The sequence below is a fragment of the Pristiophorus japonicus genome, chromosome 3, assembly GCF_044704955.1.
Source record: "Pristiophorus japonicus isolate sPriJap1 chromosome 3, sPriJap1.hap1, whole genome shotgun sequence".
NCBI lineage: Eukaryota > Metazoa > Chordata > Chondrichthyes > Pristiophoridae > Pristiophorus > Pristiophorus japonicus.
This window is the reverse complement of record NC_091979.1, coordinates 250,258,253-250,274,635: the sequence shown is the minus strand read 5'-3', so window position 1 is coordinate 250,274,635 and position 16,383 is coordinate 250,258,253. Positions and strand designations below refer to the sequence as shown.

Sequence of the window (16,383 nt, the reverse complement as noted above, 5' to 3'; positions counted from 1 at the left end):
GGGGAAAGAGGAGGGGGGGAAAGAGGAGGGGGGAAAGAGGAGGGGGGGAAAGAGGAGGGGGGGGGAAGAAGAGGGGGGGGAGAAAGAAGAGGGGGGGAAAAGAAGAGGGGGGGAAGAAGAGGGGGGGAAAGAGAGGGGGGGAAAGAGAGGGGGGAAAAGAGGAGGGGGGAAAGAGAGGGGGGGAAAGAAGAGGAGGGGGGGGAAGAGATGGGGGGGGGGAAGAGATGGGGGGGGAAGAGATGGGGGGGGAAGAGATGGGGGGGGAAAGAGAAGGGGGGGGAAAGAGAGAGGGGGGGAAAGAGGAGGGGGGAAGAGAGAGGGGGGGGAAAGAGAGAGGGGGAAAGAGAGAGGGGGGGAAAGAGAGAGGGGGGAAAGAGAGAGGGGGGAAAGAGAGAGGGGGGAAAGAGAGAGGGGGAAAGAGAGAGGGGGGAAAGAGAGAGGGGGGAAAGAGAGAGGGGGGAAAGAGAGAGGGGGGGGAAAGAGAGAGGGGGGAAAGAGAGAGGGGGGGAAAGAGAGAGGGGGGAAAGAGAGAGGGGGAAAGAGAGAGGGGGGAAGAGAGAGGGGGGGAAAGAGAGAGGGGGGAAAGAGAGAGGGGGGAAAGAGAGAGGGGGGAAAGAGAGAGGGGGGGAAAGAGAGAGGAGGGGGGAAAGAGAGGAGGTGGGAAAGAGAGGAGGGGGGAAAGAGAGGATGGGGGGGGGAAAGGAGAGGAGAGAGGGGAGGCTGAACAGGCCCGGCCGACGTGAAGAAGCCGGGCCGAAGACTTCGGGCGGGGCCCGCCCCCAGTAAGATGCCGGGTGGGCGGGCCCCGCCGAAGGAAGAGGGAGCGGACCGGAGCTGAGGGGGGGGCGGGGAGAGCGTGCACACTGTAGCGCGCACGTGCAGAGGCCCCGGCACTGTTTTCAGTGCAGGGACCTGGCTCCGCCCCCCACAGCTTGTGCTGCGCTGCTCCAAGGGCCTGGATCAACCTGAGGAAGTGGAGAATACCGAGGTAAGTTTTCGGCGCAGTTGAGTGCGGAAATCAGGCATGGTTCGCGGGGCTGCGCCGTTCTAGGCGCGGCCCGAAACTTGACCCCTCAACATCCGGGTTGAGGCCACCTTGGCAAGGTATTGGAGGGCTGTCAGTACTCATGGAACCTCTCCAGCTGCATATCAGGAATTTGTACCTTTTTTTAAAAAAGAGGGGGAAAAGGACACAAAACAAACTGATTTAAGTTCGAGAAGATAACCTAGAGAAAACTACATATATTCTCTGCCTCAATCCAATAAATTCCTGCGAGTCTTATTTTTTTTGTTGCTAGTTTAAAGGGATGGTTTTTTGTGAGATGATACAGAATGGCTGCTGTGTTTGCCTACATAACAATCACGACATTTCAATAAGTAATTTGTGAGACGTATTTTTGAGACATGGACAGGAGATAAATATGTGTTTTTAAATAGGCGCTCCACTGTTCATGAGCTTTACCCAGTGACCCTTTATCCCATCTGCCTTTTTGTTTCACGATCTTCCTTTTTCTTCTCTCCTCCCTCAGTTTCAATTTTTCTCATTTTATCCGATATATTTTTCCTGCCCTCCCCAAGGGAGAGTTTTCAGTTTTACACTCTTGAAACACTTCCTCTCCTTTTTCAGTATTCTTCCACTAGCCTCTTGTAAGCCGCATTATGATTCCTGGATTTCATAATATCTCTGCTGCATTATTCTTGCTTTATCTCATGTTGTATCAAAATCGATAGATTAATTGCACCTTGCTGTTAATGTTTGATTGTTTTTAAATTTTACCTGTTTGGATTGATTGTTTTTTTTTTACTTCTTGATTACAATAAAATCAATTTTCATGTTTAATTTTGTGCAATATTACAAACAGTGAATAACTATGGCTTAATAAATTTCCCACAATAATGCAATTATTTTATTTTACATTAGCTGTTTACTTTTATTCATCTGGCCATGCAGAGTGTTGGTTACCTTGCATACTTTCTCTGAACATGTGGATTGTGGGGCCATAAAAGGAGCAGCATGGAGGCCCTGACCTGCGAGGGAATACCAGCAGCAGGTCGGGGCCATAAAAGGAGCAGCGTGTGGAGGCCCAGGAGCAGCGTGGAGGCGTACCACTTCAAGGTACAGCGCGAGCTGGTGAAGAGGGAGACGGCTGTGAAGAGTGACGTCACCAAGATCCAGGCCGGTGATTTTAGCATGGGCAGATACAGCAGGAGCAGCGAGAGGGGCGAAGAAGCGGCAAGAGACTGTAGAGGGGTGTGATCGGGGCCCAGGGGAGGCGCAAGTTCGGGGCCAGGGACCCAGGGGCAGCACGGGCCAACCCACACTGTGATATGTGTGCGCACTAGGTCCGTGCAGCAGAGCTGGTCTCCAGTCCACTGGACCAAGATCTAGCTCTGTCAAGCCCTTGCGGTGGCTGGTGTGCAACGGTCATCCCACGTTAAAAAAATTCACGCACAGGCATCTTCCACCCTTCAGGAAGTAGTTCGGGTCTTTCATTGAAACACCTGTGAACTCGTCCTTTTTTTGACGTGGAAGCAAATCATCTTCGTTTCGAGGGACCGCCTATGATGAATGCAATGCAGAGTGCGAAGTGCCAAGAGGAAATGCAGCAGCACAGATCAAAAGTTGTTTGAGAGACAGGAAAGTGTGTTTGGGAAAATTGGTGTTGAACCGATTAGAGAAGGGTTGGCAGTGTTCTGCTCCAGGGGTCAGTGCTGGGTCCACTTTTGTTCTCTGTATACAGATCATTTGGATTTGAGCATAAAAAACACAATCTCGAAACTTGCTGATAACACAAAAGTCTTGGCGAACAATGAGGAGGACTGCGAAAGACTTCAGGAAGACACAGGCTGGTTAGTGGGACAGGCGGATAGGGGGCAGATGCAATTTAATGTGGATGAATGCGAGGTGATACATGTGGGGGAGGAAAAACAAGGACTGGGAGTGCTCAATCAATGGAAAGATACTAAAGGGAGTGGATGAATCGAGACACCTCGGAGGTTCAAATGTACAATTCCCTGAAAGTGAGAGTGCAGGTCGATAAAGCATTTAAACGTAGCATTTTAGGTTTTATAAATACCAGTATAGAGATATAAGAGTTAAGAAGTAATGATACATTTATACAGAAAGTTAGGCCATAAAGTACTGTATGCAATTTTGGATATCCCATTATAGAAAGCAGTGTGTAACTTCACCAGGGTAATGCCTGGGATAAGAAATTATGTTTTTGAGCAGAAACTTGCAAAACTGGGACTATTTACACCGGAGTCAAAAATCAATTGAGATTTTTTTTTTTTTTAATTATGAAGTTTTGAAAGAGTGAATTGGGAAAAGACACTTTTCCTTTGGTTGAGGATGGGCGATAGATTTAAAATTGTCACTAAGACAGTGAGGATCAAGGTTAGAAGAAATGTTTTCAAAGATTTGTCAGAGCACAGAATGTAGGAAGAATAAGGAGGCCATACTCCTTGGAAAATAAGTGGGGTAGAGGAACAGATACACAGATCACTAAAAGTAGCGATGTAAGTTAATAAGGCCATTAAAAAAGCAAACATAGCACTGGAGTTCATTTCTAGAGGGATAGAATTGAAAAGCAGAGGAGTTATGTTTAGAACCTTGGTTAGACCACACTTGGAGTACTATGAACAGTTCTCAACTCCATATTCTAAAAAGGATATAGAGGCATTGGAGAGGGTGTAATCAAGATTTACTAGAATGATACAGAATTGAGAGGTTGGACCCATCAGGAAAGATTGACCAGGCTGGGGCTCTTTTCTCTTGAAAAGGGAAGGCTGAGGAATGACCTAATGGCGGTCTTTAAAATTATGAAAGGGTTTGATGGGATAGACGTAGAGAAGATATTTCCACTTGTGGGGGAAACCAGAACTTGGGGCTATAAATACAAGACAGTCACTAATAAATCCAATAGGGAATTCAGGAGAAACCTCTTTACCCAGAGAGTGGAACTCGCTACCACAGGGAGTGGTTGTGGGAAATAGCAAAGATGCATTCAAGAGGAAGCTAGATCAGCACATGAAGGAGAAAGGAATAGAAGGATATGTTGATGGGGTTAGATGAAGAGAGGTGTGAGGAGACTCCTGTGAAGCATAAATACCAGTATGGACCTGTTGGGCTGATCTGTACTGTAAATACTTTGTAATAGCCATTAGTAGTTTAAAAAAACATCCCACACTGTTGCCCGAGCTAAGGTCAGAAATGTGCCTTACCTTTTAGGGTTTAAAATTAGAATGTATTAAATCAGTAGGCAGTACCAACTGGGTCATAAAGTTCAAGAAAGTACTATGTTTCATCCATGGGATTTCCCAGCTTAGCCGAGCCAAAGCAGCAACAAGGGCACAATTGGGTTTAGCACTTCTGCTCTGAGGATGGGAAAAGAGCAAATAATCATAAAGGTCCCTGCTCCTGATTGCTAGCCAGTGGCCAGCGTTATAGCTGGGTGTTGGGTGAAGATAGAATTGAGCTCAGTTCTGATGCAAGCCACTACTAAATAGCATTCTCCACTCTGCTCCTGAAGCTGAAACCTTTGCTGGACTATAGCCCCATCATTATGGATTTCCAGAAAGCATTCGATAAGGTGGCACATAAAAGGTTACTGTACAAGATAAAAGTTCACTGGGTTGGAGGTAATATATTAGCATGGATAGAGGATTGGCTAACTAACAGAAAACAGAGAGTTGGGATAAATGGGTCATTTTCCAGTTGGCAAACAGTAACTAGTGGGGTGCCGCAGGGATTGGTGCTGGGTCCTCAACTATTTACAATCTATATTACTGACTTGGATGAAGGGACCGAGTGTAATGTAGCCAAGTTTGTTGATGATACAAAGATGGGTGGGAAAGCAAATTGTGAGGAGGACACAAACAAATCTGCAAAGGGATATATAGACAGGCTAAGTGAGTGGGCAAAAATTTGGCAGATGGAGTATAATGTGGGAAATGAGAGGTTATCCTCTTTGGCAGAGAAAACAGAAAAGCAAATTATAACTTAAATGGAGAAAAATTGCAAAGTGCTGCAGTACAGAGAGACCTGGAGGTCTTTGTGCATGAAACACAAAAAGTTTGTATGCAGGTACAGCAAGTAATCAGGAAGGCAAATGGAATGTTGGCCTTTATTGCAAGGGGGATAGAGTATAAAAGCAGAGAAATCCTGCAACAACTGTACAGGGTATTGATGAGGCCACACCTGGAGTACTGCGTACAGCTTTGGTCTCTGTATTTAAGGAAGGATATACTTGCATTGGAGGCTGTTCAGCGAAGGTTCACTAGGTTGATTCCGGAGATGAGGGGTTTGACTTATGAAGATAGGTTGAGTAGGTAAAGGGCCGCCCATTTAAAACTGAGATGAGAAGGAATTTCTTCTCAGAGGGTTGTAAATCTATGGAACACTCTGTCCCAGAGAGCTGTGGAGGCCAGGTCATTGAATATATTTAAAGGCAGAGATAGACAGGTTTTTGAGCGATAAGGGAATAAAGGGTTATAGGGAGCCGGGAGGGAAGTGGAGCTGAGTCTATGATCAGATCAGCCATAATCTTATTGAATGGCAGAGCAGGCTCGAGAAGCCAGGTGGTCTACTCCTGCTCCTACTTCTTATGTTTTTATTATACTTTGTCCAGGTGACCATTTTTCACTCATGAGCCTATACCAATTATCAGCATGGAGAGCATCAAACACTCACACATATGCACTATCCAGCAGAAATCACCAGAAGCAGGAAGGCTGGCTGATAGTTGTTTTTACTCCTCCTTCACCCAGAATTTCCAAGGCCAATTCATGCACTTCAACTGCTATCCTGGCTGAGATTAGCTAATGCAGCACATCAGCAAAAATACCTGGGATCTTCTAGTGCAGTGGAGAAGGGGTCGTCAGGAGAGCTGACGAGAAAAACATTTTACATGGCTGATGAGAAAAGTGCTGGGTAAAATAAATAGTCAAGAGTTTATTAAGCAGTAACTAAAGATTGTAATAAGCTTAATAGATTCTAAAATACTGGAAAGAGGTATTAAGCCCTTCTATGAAGACCAACTCTGTCAGACATTGGAAAAGGCATTGGTTCCAAAATTCAAAAGGATTGTAGTCGAATGTGCACATTATCTAATTGGAAAATCCAAGAGATTCCACATTAACAGCAAAGGTCTGAAGTTGTTGGGAGCCATTTATCAGACCAGAGTAATGAGGAGTATCCAGAAAGGAGCAGAGATACTATTCTTCAAGCCTGCATTAAGGTTGGTTGAAGCAGTATAGAAAACCAAATATGGAAAGATTGAACTGAGACTATCAGGAGAGAGATGGGTGAAATAAAGTGGCAAACAAGTAAGTCAAGACCATCTGTGTGAACGGACTACAGATGTTTGCAAAGTAGTCATTCAATACACCATGAGCAGCAACTACTGTAAAGTAGACTGAAAGAGGTAACAAGTAAAATTGCATTGCTTCAGTATAGTACGTGACCAATAACCTTTTCCACTATAAAATGTATCCAAAAAATTGAAAAGAATGCACGACAGCTGATTTTCTCCCCTGACTCCATGCAACCTAACTGACAGACAGCTGGATAACTTGTTTCCAGGCCTCTGGCAGCGTTACCTGCAGCCACAGATCATTTGCAGATTTTTTCTCTTTCCTGAGTAAAGAATTGCCCACTTTTGTCTGTGCATAAATGATCTAGGAATGAGGATACTCATGTCAACAGAAAACACCTCAGAAATCTCTTGCATTTATTCCTGAGGTGGGGCTAGCATAACATTTGCAATTTTGTTTCTTGTACCTCATTCAGCAAGGTCCACTCATTGGATATATGTATCTTTTCAAAAGTTTTTTCATTACTCTGCTCTTTACAATTACTGTTGCAGATAAATATTTCAAGTTCATGAGTCCACAATACATATTCTGGATTAGTACATAAATAAAAGAAATAGGAGCAGGAGTAAGCCATACAACCCCTCGAGCCTGCCCTGCCATTTAATACGATCATGGCTGATCCGATTATGGACTCAGGCCCACTTCCCTGCCCGCTCCCCATAACCCCTTATCGTTTAAGAAACTGTCTATTTCTGTCTTAAATTTATTCCAGCTTCCACGGCTCTCTGAGGCAGCAAGTACCACAGATTTCCAACTCTCAGAGAAGAAATTTCTCCTCATCTCTGTTTTAAATGGTCGGCCCCTTATTCTAAGAGTAAAAGTGGCTCACTTGATAAAAGGCTATTAAACTGATTGAATTCCTCAGTTTTAAATGCATTAATATTTGATATGTATGCTGTGATAAAGCACAAAACAACTTGCATTTCTATAGCTCTCTGGTTCTTGCACAAGGGAAAATGCTGCAGAGCACTTTACAGGGGCAGGGAAGTCAACAATAAGCAGGAACGAGGGTAACACACTGCAGAGAAGTTGAAATTAAAATATCAACGCTTTTTTTTTTAAACGGAGACTTTTGAAAGCAAGTGAAGCGATTTTGGGATGGAATGGCAGGGACATTGGTGATAAAATGATGGTTCACTGAAGGTGAAGCAGGAAGAGTGAAGAACACGGTCAGTCAGACAATGCAAGCGCACGAGTTTGGCAAGAGATCACCAAAGCAGGGTGTGACAAGATCAAAAAAAGGGATTTGTAAATGAGGAAGGTAAGAATCTTAAACAAATTACTGAGGTGGGGGGGGGGGGGGGGGCGTGCGGTAGCCAATGGAGCTTGGCAAGGATGTGAGTGCTGGATATGCAGAACTTTGTGCAAGAGAAATGACAACTTGCATTCTGAAGAGTGGAATTTGGGAGAAGTAAAAATAATAACAGTGGAGAAGTTGAGCCATGAGGTGTTAAAGGTGTAAATTAGAGTTTCACTAGTCATAAGGGAGAGGTGGAAAGAGGCAATGTGTCGGATAGAAATAAAAGCATTATTTGAAACAGTTTTGGGGTTGAGCTTTGTTCTGGGTTAGAAAGTATAGCAATGACCTTGGAATTGTCAATGGAGGCAAAATGGAATAGCTGGGTGTTGGTTCAGACATAAAAAAAGAAAAACACGTTTCATTTATACACCACCTTACATGTCGTCAAGATGTCCGAAAGCACTTCACACAATTAATGTACTGTTTTTGAAATGCAATCGTTATTTTGTAAGCAAATGTGGCAACTAATTTATACACAGCAAGGTCCTACAAACAGTACCGAGATAAATGAATAAATAACCTGTTTTTTTATTGATGAATAAATGTTTGCAGAGACACAGAAATTCCCTGCTCCTCTTTGAATAGTGCCATGGGATTCAGGTGTTAGCTGTGCCTCAGTAGTGGCACTCTCACCTCCGAGTCAGAAGGTGTGGATTCCAATCCCATACCAGAGACTTGAGCACAAAATCTCGGCTAACACTTTAGTGCAGTAGTGGGGAGTTCTGCACTGGCGGAGGTGCCGCCTTTTGGATGAGACATTAAACCAAGACACTCTCAGCTGGATGTAAAACATCCCATAACATTATTCAAAGAAGAGCAGTGCAGTTATCCCCAGTGTTCTGGCCAATATTTATCCCTCAACCAACATCACAAACAGATTATCTGGTCATTATTGTATTGCTGTTTGTGGGGCCTAGCTGTGCACATATTGGCTGCTGCATTCGCTACATTACAACAGTGACTACACTTCAAAAGTACTTCATTGCCTGTAAAGTACTTTGGGATGTGTTAGAGCATCAAAGACTTGGACCATTCTTCACCCATCTACAAAGGAAGATTTGTTTTCTGTTCAGTTCTTTTTTAAAATGAAACTTTCTGTAGTTATAACCATTTAGGAGTGGAGGCAAGAAGAAAGGGAAAAAAGTGTTACCAAGTAAATCTTGCATATGCGCTGAAATTTGGTGCCTTAATCCAGTTAAAAATTTCAATTCAAACAGACGGTTTTGTTTTAGTCATGCCTACTTTTTATATAATGGTTGACAGTTATTCATCATTGAGCTATACAGGAGGGAAATAGAGGCAAACTTGAGGAAGAATCTGATTCCTCTGGCAGAGACTGGGTCATGTCAACTTTAGCACCAGAAGAGACTGGGACATGTCAACATTGACACCAGAAGATCTAACGGAGGTGGATCTAAGTTATGCTAATGCTTTTTTTTTTAAAGTTCTTGAATGACTGTGAATCAAAGGCTGGACTTTAAGGCAAAGCTGCCTGCTATGACACATGCTAGTAACACATGTATCCCTTTCCAAGTTCAAATAAGCAATACTGGGGCAGGAAGAGTGGTAATACAATTGAAACCTGTCTGAACTGGAACCAAAAGACCAGTGCAGTTCCATTAAACGTATCAGGATTAGCAGCTGCCCAAACCTAGTTTGATGCAAGTGGGAGGATTTTCAGATATTCTAGAAGTTGAGCTTCAGGATAGCAAACGTCACTACGATAACTTTGTGGTAGCAGTAGTAGATTAATTCCATTAACTGCAGTAAAATGTTTTCTGAGTAGGGTTTACGCAAACGTTTTGGGGTCAAGTTTCGGCCTGAGTTGCTCCTATTTTTTTGGAGCAACTGGTTGAGAATAGAGTATCTTAGAAATTGCAATTCTCGGCATTTAGTTTGCTCCAGTTCTAGTCAGTTAGAACAGTTTCATTTTGGAACAGACTTTTTTTTCAAAAGGTGGGTGGTGGTGTCCGGCCACTTACGCCTGTTTTGAAAGTTTAGGCAGTGAAAACTTATTCCAAACTAACTTAGAATGGAGTAAGTGTAGATTTTTGTAAGCTCAGAAAAACCTTGCCTACACTTAGAAAATCAAGCGTAGGTTACAAATCAGGCGTAGGGAAGAGAGATGGGAAGGGGGGGTGCGGGGGGAGAAGAGAAAGGGAAGTTTACAAACATGAAACACATCACTTTTACAAATAAAGAGCCATCAATAATCAATAAATCAATCAAAAAAATAAATAAATAAATAATTAAGTTTCTACTCACCGACTACAGCACCGGGAGCCCTACAACAGCGTGCTGGGGCTGGGGCTGGGACAGGGCTCCCCCTCCCTCCCCTCCCCCCTCCCAGTGTATCTATCTCAGTCCCTGTCTGTCAGTGTCTATGTGTTTCTGACAGCGAGGGGAGGGGGGGGGCGGAGGAAGGGAGAGGGAGGGGGAGAAGTGAGAGGGAGAGGGAGGAAAGAGGGGGGGGGGGGAGGGGAGGGAGGCAAACTTGGAGATATTACACTCTATTCCTTCATCCAAATCGTTAATGTATATTGTAAAGAGCTAGGGTCCCAGCTCTGAGCCCTGCGGCACCCCACTAGTAACTGCCTGCCATTCTGAAAAGGACCCGTTTATCCCGACTCTCTGCTTCCTGTCTGCCAACCAGTTCTCTATCCATGTCAGTACATTACCCCCAACACCACGCACTTTGATTTTGTACACCAATCTCTTGTGCGGGACCTTGTCAAAAGCCTTTTGAAAGTCCAAAAACACCACATCCACTGGTTCTCCCTTGTCCACTCTACTAGTTATATCCTCAAAAAATTCCAGAAGATTCGTCAAGCATGATTTTCCCTTTCATAAATCCATGCTGACTCGGTCCGATCCTGTCACTGCTTTCCAAATGGGCTGCTATTTCATCCTTAATGATTGATTCCAACATTTTCCCCACTACTGATGTCAGGCTAACCGGTCTATAATTACCCGCTTTCTCTCTCCCTCCTTTTTTAAAAAGTGGTGTTACATTAGCTACCCTCCAGTCCATAGGAACTGATCCAGAGTCGATAGATTGTTGGAAAATGATCACCAATGCATCCATTATTTCTAGGGCCACTTCCTGAAGTACTCTGGGATGCAGACTCTCAGGACCCAGGGATTTATCAGTCTTTAATCCCATCAATTTCCCTAACACAATTTCCCGTCTAATAAGGATATCTTTCAGTTCCTCATTCTCACTAGACCCACTGTCCCCTAGTACATTCAGAAGGTTATTTTTATCTTCCTTTGTGAAGACAGAACCGAAGTATTGGTTCAATTAGTCTGCCATTTCTTTGTTTCCCATTATAAATTCACCTGAATCCGACTGCAAGGGATCTACGTTTGTCTTTACTAATCTTTTTCTCTTCACATATTTATGGAAGCTTTTGCAGTCAGTTCTTATGTTCCCTGTAAGCTTCCTCTCGTACTCTATTTTCCCCTTCTTAATTAAACCCTTAGTCCTCCACTGTTGAATTCTAAATTTCTCCCAGTCCTCAGGTTTGTTGCTTTTTCTAGCCAATTTATATGCCTCTTCCTTGGTTTTAACACTATTCTTAATTTCCCTTGTTAGTCATGGTTGAGTCACCTTCCCAGTTTTATTTTTACGCCAGACAGGGATGTACAATTACTGAAGTTCATCCATATGATCTTAAAATGTTTGCCATTGCTTATCCACCATCAACCCTTTAAGTATCCTCTGCCAGTCTATTCTAGTCAATTCACACCTCATACCGTCGAAGGGGGGGAGGGGAGCAGGCAGCGGAGCGGGGGCTGGAGGTCGGGTAGCGGAGCAGGAGCAGGGTGGGCTCAGGCAGCGGAGCGGGAGCTGGGGTGGGGAGGTGAGAGAGCCAGAGGGAGCGTGAGCTGAACAGGGGAGGAAGCTGGAGCCACAGCCAGAGCAGGAGCTGAAGAGGAGGGAGGTGCAGTCTGATCGCATCCCCAGTGAGCCCATTCGGCCAGAGCTAGGGGCGGCGTGCTTTGGGCCCCTCCCACACAGTTTCGGGCGCAAGGAGCTACTGCACATGCGTGCCCACTGTAGCGCGCATGTGCAGAGGTCCCGGCACTGTTTTCAGTGCAGGGACCTGGCTCCGCCCCCCCACAGCTTGTGCTGCGCTGCACCGAGGGCCTGGATCGACCTGAGGGAGTGGAGAATACCGAGGTAAGTTTTCAGCGCGGTTTTGAGCGCGGAAAACAGGCGTGGCTCGCGGGGCTGCGCTGTTCTAGGCACAGCCCGAAACTTGACCCCTTTGTCTCCATAGGACACAAGTGTCCAATTGGATTTAACACATTAAATTGCCTAAGACATATCACATACAATTATAAAAACCAGCATTTCAGTTAATCCTGGGGAGGCAAGGTAGATTGATAAATTTGTTCAAATGTGCCATTTCTAAGAGGCCAAGAACTACCGGTACTTAATCACATCACCTAATAAATTAAAGTAGTCCGTAGAAATTCACATTTTACAAAGACATGAATGTGGCTAATGACGAGAACAGAGGGGAAGCAACCAAACAATTTTGAAAGCACAGATTTAGTAGGCATTAATTTCTATACCTTTACATCATTTTCTTTCAGTTCCAATTGTCAGATCATTTCTCCTGCTACTTAAATTTGGTGCCTACTAAATTTGTGCTGCAGGAAACCGTGCCAAATAGCAAAATTCCAGAATTAAACCAGACCAGCAATCAGAAAAAATTTCACATCCACAGCACTGAAATCTTTTGATTCTTTTTTTGAGCTGTGAAGAGTAAATATTTGTTTAAAACAGACTCAGATGCTGACGGGCAGCTTTATGCAACAGGAAGGATGCAAAGTCAGAGACAGTGGTGAGGGCAAATGGTGAGTCGAAGAAGAGGACAGTTAAAAGCCATCTTGTTTATATAAGACAACCCACAAATGTTGGATAGCATGTTATATTCATTGTTTTATATTATTACTTGAAGATTAGTTGCATAGATTGAATCAAGGAGTTCCATCACAGCTATTCTGTATGTTCACCTTAGTGAAATAAAGTAACTAACAATTCATATAAGGCCTTGTCTTACCAAGTGCTTGCTCAGTCTGCCTTTGGAGATTAAGTGCGCAATATCCAGTCCAGATCATAAGGGTGCTAGTGTTACATCCTTGGATTATGCTACTGTACAAGTAGATATCAGGCAGAGAGCGTCAAATGCCATAAAAGTAAGACACTCAAGACTGCTTCCATAACCAACTGATCCTATCGAAATAGAGAAGGTATCTATGGCAGACCCAAACTATAACAGACCCACAAAAATGCATCAGGAAGTCAGTCCCTCACGGTTGCAATTGGATTCTGCTTTATATAGTGGAACCCTGCAGTATCAACACCCAACTCAACAGTTTAAAAATAGGGGAATAGATTGGCGCACAGAGGTCAGTTCTAGAGACAGGAACAGGAACTGGAAAAATCGATAGTGGAAAATATCTTTTGAGATTTATAGATAACTTTTGAGGATTAATTCCAAACTGTGACAAAAACAGAGTGGAAACAGCTTAAAAAGACAAAAAAAGTTAAAATAGCAATTTATAAGAACACAACTATATTTACATACTTGAAAAATTAAATCATGATGCCCTTTACTCTCCAGAAAAGAGTGATAAACAGAAATAAAAACAAGCGCTACTAGATGGACACTTTCTCTGTATGAAGCTCTACAGACCTTTGTAGAAGTGATGCTGATCCAACAAAACTTAGTTTGGATATCTACAATGAGTGAACCACAATACAACTACATTACATTGAATCTCTCCTGGTCAATGAACTAGAACTACAGGCAAGTATTAAAAGAATGCTGGATAGCTGTCTGAGGATTCCAAGGCAGTAATCCAGTCAAGTGGTTCAGATAATATCTCAAACCATGAAAACAAAGTTTCAGCCAATGTAAAGGTCAGAATGCTGAAAATCAACATGGTCATGTTACGTGTATCTCAACTTCCAAAGCATAAAAACATCAGAAAAGGAAGGACAACTGATAATTGAGTATAGTTATTGACAGTCCATATAACCCAAATATTTATCTACACATATGGTTAAAAGTGTTTTAATCCATACTATGGGTGGAAATGGTGTAGAACATATGAAGCTAATAAGTATTCAAGTTACATTTGATGCATTTCAAAGGCATTTTGCAAACAAGAATGACACCAAGAATCCACACACACACACCTTGTTTTAGGATAAGGGTTATACAGGATACTGCTGATTATTTGATTATGCTTTCCATAATCTTCTACATACATATATAACAAAGCTGATCAGGAGAGTTAAACTGTAAACATAACAGAAACTAATTTTATTCCATTTTTACTTTTTAATCCTGAATTATACTTTAGAGAACCAGATTCAAATGTTTTTCATAGGATTCTCCTGAACTCTCAAGGAATTTAGCACAAGGTAAAGTAAAGTCATACAGCAACAGTAACATTTGAATCCTCACCCAAATTATTTTGGAATGTATGCTTCTAGAAAGAAAGAAAATTTAAACAGTTTTGGTCTACAAAAGGCATCAGTTGTAATAAAAGTGATTGATCAGAAGTTGAACTTACTGTCTGCGACTTCACAGGCGTGTTTCTTTCTGAAGTTAAGCCTTTGCTTCAGATGTATCAGCTCTAATGCAGACAAATCTTTAATTCCACGTTAACTTTGGAAATAATTCACCTTCAGGCCAAAAGAAAATTATGTTCAATCAATGTGATGCTTTGCTCATATAATTTAGTTCTTAAGATTCAAAACCATTAGTTCCCCATTGGGCTAAAATGAGGAAAAAATACAGTACAGGGTACATAGTCTCTACATATTTTTCTAAGCAACATAGTATTGTGTACAAATTGAGGAAATCACCTACTTTGATTAAACAATTTCAACCCACTCCCTTCTCTCCCGAGGGCATCAACTCATGCTAGGATTCTAGTCCATACAATCTTAAATGAGAATGTATTTTAAATTCTTCACTTCCTCTTATTCCATCTTCTATTTCTCATCTCTATTTTTCCAGTTTTAATTCTTACCCATTTTTCTTCAAAAATTAACTTTCAAGCTTTATTCCCTTCTCAGTTTGCTTCTGCTTTCTTTTGGTGCTTACCATCCATTTTGTAGGTGGAAGTAAATTTCCTTCAGCAACTTTAAAAAATATATCAACTGCTGTCTCATACCCCATACCAAGTGGCATTAATTTATGTATGCGGCTTATTCAACTGTAAAGGGCATCACAGCCAAGCCAAATACTGCCCTCATTCAATAACCACACAAGTGCATTTTCTAGCGAGACTCACCAAACCACAATCAGGAACTCAAGTTGATTTCCTTAACCCTCACTTCTCAACTGAGGAGGAAGGGAGTGATGAAACTAACTGTAGTATCCCAATCAGTGCTTCAGAAGAGGTTAACAGCACAGACCAGATATCTAATTTGAGGCCCTGCTACTCTGTATGCCTTAGTAGTAAACATGGGACAGTGCATTAAAGCACTAAGCCATTGAAGGAGCGAGGGGTCATTTTATAAAAAGGTGCAGACCATAATGGTAACATTTTGTTGATCAGTAACTGCTGTTATTATAAATATCTCATCACCATTTCTATGAGCCATCCAAACATCATTACAGATCGGTGGGATTTACTTTAGTGTAACAGTTTTCATTGTGCTAGTAATATTTTTTTGTACTAATATTGACCTTAACCTGCTGTTTATACCTTTATTTTGGCTACTGCTACATAGAGGCTTGCTATCTGTTTTGATACAAAGAAGGACTACCTAACTCATTCTCGATTACTGATTGAATGGCTGCGCAGTTTTGAGAATTTCTGTTTTTATTTCAGACTTCCAGCATTTGCAGTCTTCAGAACATCGGAACAGGAGTAGGCCATTCAGCCCCTCGAGCCTGTTCCACTATGGCTGATCTGAATCCTGACTCCATTTACCTGCCTTGGCTCCATATCCCTTAATACCCTTGGCGAGCAAAAATCTATCGATCTAAGATTTTAAATTAATTGAGCTAGCATCTACTGCTTTTTGTGGGAAAGAGTTCCACACTTCTACAAGCCTGCATGTGAAGAAGTGTTTCCCAACTTCTCTCCCGAAAGGTCTGGTTCTGATTTTAAGGTTCTGCGCCCTTGGCCTCGACTCCCCCAGACTCTCATCATCATCTTCAAAGGCAGTCCCTCGGAATCGAGGCCCAGACTCTATCTATTAATTTCTTTTAAAATCCTAAAATCCTCAATCAAATTATCCCTTAACCTTCTATATTGGAGGGACATAAACAAGTCTTATTTATATCATCTCTCCTCAAAATTTAACCCGTGGATCCCGGGTCGTCGTCTTCTTAGGCAGTCCCCCGTAGTCGAGGATGACTTGCTTCCACACTAACATGAGTTCTAAGGTAATTGAGGAGACCAATGTGGGATCTACAGTCTCTGTCACAGGTGGGGCAGATGGTGGTTGGAGGGAAGGGTGGGTGGGGTGCTTGGGTTGTCGTGCGCTCCTTCCGCTGTTTGTACTTAGCTTCCACGTACTCCTGGCGAAGAGACTCGAAGTGTTCAGCGCCTTCTCGGATGCTTCTCCTCCACTTTGAGCAGTCTTGGGCCAAGAATTCCCAAGAGTCAGTGGGGATGTTAAATTTTTTCAAGGAGGCTTTGAGGGTGTCCTTGAAGCGTTTTCTCTGCCC

At 42.9% G+C, this 16,383-nt stretch overlaps 1 protein-coding gene across 16 annotated transcripts in view; it reads right to left on the bottom strand.

Annotated features, from left to right (window-relative positions):
* add3a (adducin 3 (gamma) a) overlaps positions 1-16,383 on the bottom strand; it is a 341,424-nt gene that overhangs the window by 283,851 nt on the left and 41,190 nt on the right. For 13 of the 16 annotated variants that reach the window (XM_070876511.1, XM_070876514.1, XM_070876515.1 and 10 more), the window contains exon 2: positions 14,270-14,381. The exons of the other annotated variants lie outside the window; for them this stretch is intronic. The gene's annotated coding sequence lies outside the window, so the exon portion shown is untranslated. The remainder of the gene's footprint in view (positions 1-14,269; positions 14,382-16,383) is intronic. 16 annotated transcript variants of the gene reach the window in all.